We start from the raw sequence: 5,032 nt of genomic DNA on the forward strand, positions 1-5,032 counted from the left end.
TTTATTTTACTTATTCTTTCGGAGATTTAGGTGAGTATTGAATTTAAATCTTCTATACTATGGCATTGTTGATAAACCCACTATACATTTGAATTTCTTTCTCAGTAATACAAATGTCAATATACCAGTCTTCACAATAAATGACTATAGGTACCACAGATGCTCATGATCATATCGCCTATAGAATTATGCATGCTTTCTGTTTATCTGTTTATTTCTGTTTATGGTAACTCCCGTAGGAACTCGGCATGACAGCGTTTTGCTGGTAAACGCCAAGCTGGTATATAACCAATTACCTTTAGGAAACATTTTACGTCTAGGTTACAGTCATAGTTGGTGACGTTATAGACGACAGATATCGCTCTCGGGCCTTTTTATCAAAGTGGAGACAATGGCAGAGTAGGGATTCGAACTCACAACCTTGTGATTGTAATGAGTCCAAGCTCTATCCACTGGACCACACAATGACAAGAGATTCCGCAATTCCATCAGAGCTGTTATTCTGATGAAATGCAACATATTTACAATTAACCACTTGCTTAATTTATAATACTTTTAGAAAAGTGATTCTCATATCAATTTCTTGAATCCCAGTTATCCCCATAGTTGTATGGTTCACATTTGAGGTATTGTATGATATTTGAATCACACTTGTTTATATTTTTCAAGTTTCATTCATTACGAATGCAGAAGAAGACAGACCTGAAAGGAAGAAAGAAACTGTTTTTCTTTTCCGTTAATGACTTTAAACTAAACTCTTCAAAAAAAGTTTGGAAATCTGAATTTGATCGATAATCCCTCCTTAGTTTTAGTGAATATTAATGTGTGATTGATACAAATGAATAGATCATTTAAATCTATTTAAAATAAAATCCTTCATGATATGATTATGGTTCACATGGAGGTGAAGTGCCTTGAAATGTGGGGCAAGGTCAAAATTTAAAAGTGGCAAAATTACACAATATTGAAAGTCACTGTTCTTTTTTCCGTTGTGATGGGTGAGTTTCTCAGCGGTTTCTTTTGTTTTCATGCCCCTTAAATTAACATGGAATCAAACACACTTTTGCACAAGCAAACACATAACAACATACAAATATGCATGGGTATTTCAAACCATGACTCGAACCATGTTATCTCACAGAACCTTCACTACATAAATCACAACAAAACGTCAAAAATGAAGAAGCAGGGGTTTGATTTGAATGGATTTTCATCTCTATTGACACAGACAAAAGAATCATGTTCTTAATTGACCCTTCATGACTATTTCTGCTCGTTTTGCAGCTTTTCAATTCAGACCTCATTCAACACTTTTTGTGATGGTATGATCATAACAAGCGTGGTATCATTTTAAGAGAATTAAATGATCTTTTAAATGATATCAAATATGCATTGTGTAAAATTGGGAGTTGGGAGAAATAAAAATGGCCAAACTCAGATTTCCAAACTTTTTTTGAGGGGTTTATATTCTCTTCTTTTGGTTGATATCGTCAAAAGGTAGTTATACCTGCATTTTGGCTGAAAAAACAACAACAAAAATCTGTTATTTATAAACTACAGGGTACACTCCCAATATGGAATATGATATTTTTAACTTGGTCCATATTTTCATAAATTCCTATTATACTTTAATACAGTCAAATCAAAACTGAATGAATCCGAGCCCCAGCATCTGAGTAAGCTGCTGAAACCTCAAAATGGCGACAACTATCAATCGCGTCACCGGAACTTTGGAAAGAATTCTAAGATTTCTAGATGGAGAGTTGCCTCCAGTGAGAAGAGCTTTTGAAGCCAAGATACTGTTCTTTGCTGGGCTGACTTACAGCATCTTGCAGGTGATCTCGCATGTTCTATTTGGATTTTTGAGTTATGCCCTTTACGCAATCACATCAATTCTGATCGCTTTACCCAAGATGATTCTTCCGCCGTTGTCGTGGTTGCTTTACCCGTTTTCATGGTTCCTGTCTCCCTTCTATTGGCTTTTCTCCTGGTGGGATTCCGATGAAACTTGTCCTGCCATTTACACACACTCTGACATTGGTGACCTGTATGAACGAATCAAGAACATTGAGGCTTCGTTCAACTCCCAGTGGAGGCTTTTTATGATTTCTCTTATTGTTATGATGATCGCAAGCTCACTTTTCATATCATGGTCAGTAGTCAAAATCAATTTAATTTTGAAATCGTTTAATACTGAAAATGGCGGAAATACCAGAGGACGTCGTGAATTGAACGATGAGGAACGTTATTGCACAATATGTCAGGATCAGAGAAGAAATAGTGTTATTCTACCATGCCGCCATATGTGTATCTGTGACAATTGTGCGAGGGAGATTCGAACAACAGGGAACGGCTTATGTCCTTTGTGTCGAAGTAGAATTTCAGAGTTGATCACCGTCTTTCATTGATTATATTTTATCTCTTTATATGCTCTGGGGAAAAAAAATGAAAAGATACTTGTAAATAAAAGTGCTGAGAAAAATGAAAATTCCATTCATCCGTATAGGTACTTGGTATAGAGTCACCTACATACACATTGACCCTAACCATGCTTTTGGGAGGGGGCTGTTCTCTGGCCTAAGATGGGATTGAATCAACCCCCTTGACATCTTGGCCGTCGGTAGCCAGTAGCGCGAGCGCCGTGGAAATGTTCACAGTGACAGTGTGCAATGTTATCTACAAGGCTGTATTGTTATTTTCCCCCGAAATATTAAGATTTTATTTTATATGGATTAATTATATGCTTGAATCATACTTTTTGTTCTGACTAATTCATTAAAAGGGCACGTCCACCCCAACAAAAAGTTGATATTGAATAAAACGGGCATAACGCAGAAAATTTCATCTACATCAGGTAAAAAAACACTTTAAAATGTTTAATTTTCTCCTCATTGTCAAGTGAAAATTAGTGAAACATGCTTTACTCCTAATTGCATAATGTAATATTACCATTGTTTTAACATTTTGTGGTTCAGTCAAAGTTGTCCTTATTGTCAAATCTGTAAAAATTGAAATATTGTAGAATTCTTACCAAAAAAAAAACAAAAGAAATAATGGGTGAGTAGTATCATCGTGTATATCACTGTGTTGTGCACATCCATGTAACTGTAATGTGAAAAATAAGAGAAACTTACAATTGTCATAACTTTCTTACTTTACATCATGTTTTAATGAAAATTGCAGCATTAGACTGATTTGATATTACACTATTGGTTTAAATTATTTTTTCTGGGTGGAGAATGCATATATTTGCTGTGAATATTCTTTCAAGCATTCCTGAAAATCAGTTATTTTGTAATGCATTTTTATAATTTTTTGTGTATTTCATCGTTTGTCGACCGTTGTTTTTCTTTGATTCAAGTGTATAGTAAACTAAAATGCAGTGTGTGGAAAACATTATTATAAATGTTTCTCGTGTTTGTGTGGCTTTAAAACCAATAAATTATTAAAAAGCTTGACTTTAAACAATAATTCAATACCCGTATCCGTGTGAATAGTCATTTTCGTTGAAGTTCAGTATTGCCATTTCGTTTCTAATTCTTCTTAATAACATGAATAATGAAACTATACATTTGATGTATAGCGTAGTGATAACTACTGACTTACTTTCTTTGAGCTGCAATGTTTCACATGGTGGTATTAATAAACTTAACCACCTGATAACCAATTCTTTTATTAATATAAGACTACGAAGAATAAACAAAAGAAATAAAATAAAAAGGCGTCTTGCATTTTACAATTTGTTTTCATGGAAATATAAAGTAATCTACTTCATGTGGACACCGTATGTGGCTCGTCTCTCTTCCTGTCATGAGATGTGTTTCAGGTGCCTATATGCAACTAAAAAAAATCACAACGTCCAAATAACGTGTGACTTTTAGCACGCTGAGTGCAGTGGGTCCATAGACATGATAGATACATGATTGGGTCAATATTTAGCCTCTGATGAGCCACGACGCGCAGCGGAGTGGCTCTGGACAACTCTAAAGATAATTTAATAATTATTCATTATGTCCAACTGATAAAAAAGTGTCGTGTTGATTCTTGCATGGGCGACAATGCCGGGAGGAGGGGACGTGTCGAATTTCGAATTTTCGAACAAGGGGAGGGCGTGGATGTAGCCCGTGGGCCGCGGAACGGTATTGAAAGTGGGGGGGGGGGGGGATGACTGACCATGCAAAACAATCACAATCAGATGGTAAGTTTTACATTGTTGTACACGGTTTTGGAAAAAAAGTGGGAGCTGAAGCCAACCCAGGCCGCCCCCTCATTTCCGCCGCCCCTGTGTCTATAGCCCCCCCCCCCGCTCACCTGCGTTTTTTTTTAGTATACATCTAAAAAATGTGGAAAAAAAAATCAAATGGTGATGTGCAACCCTCTCACAACTTACATGTTCGTTCCACGGCCCCGATATTATCATCTTTTTGATTATCCATAGCTTTGATCAACCCCTTTCTTAATTGTAAGAATTTAACAATATTTGGGAATGCCGATCTAATCTCTCAACACGTAAATCCCTATCAATGGCAGCCATGAAAACCCGATTATCACCGCCATCACATTTATCATTTTAAGGTATTTATTTGTAAATCGCGAAATGTAAAATGGAGATATGTTATGCATGTACCTTGTGCATGGAATTACATTTCATCAGTACGTGTTTGGTTGTGTAAAGCGAGTCCGGTCAATGTATATATTTGCGGGGTTGATCATGAACATTGAACACTTTGGTGAAGCTCATTCAGGTTATGTAACATCAATGGTCATGGTACTTAAAAACCATTGAACATGGACGTCAAAGCCATTGTTCCCTTTCAGGTTAAGTTTAAAAATAGATGAAGCCCTGCGGGGAAGAGGCGGATAGTGATGCAGATTAATATGAGCGGATCTTCGATCGACGTCAAGTATTGATTTGTTCTCTCAGAATCGCCCGGCCAAGCCCTTTGTCTACCCCCAAAGACTGCTAAAGACGCCCTCAATCGGCCCCCAATTCAACCCACCCCTTCCTGATTGTTCACGATCTATAGAAGAT

The sequence above is a fragment of the Lytechinus pictus genome, chromosome 5, assembly GCF_037042905.1.
Source record: "Lytechinus pictus isolate F3 Inbred chromosome 5, Lp3.0, whole genome shotgun sequence".
Classification (NCBI taxonomy): domain Eukaryota; kingdom Metazoa; phylum Echinodermata; class Echinoidea; order Temnopleuroida; family Toxopneustidae; genus Lytechinus; species Lytechinus pictus.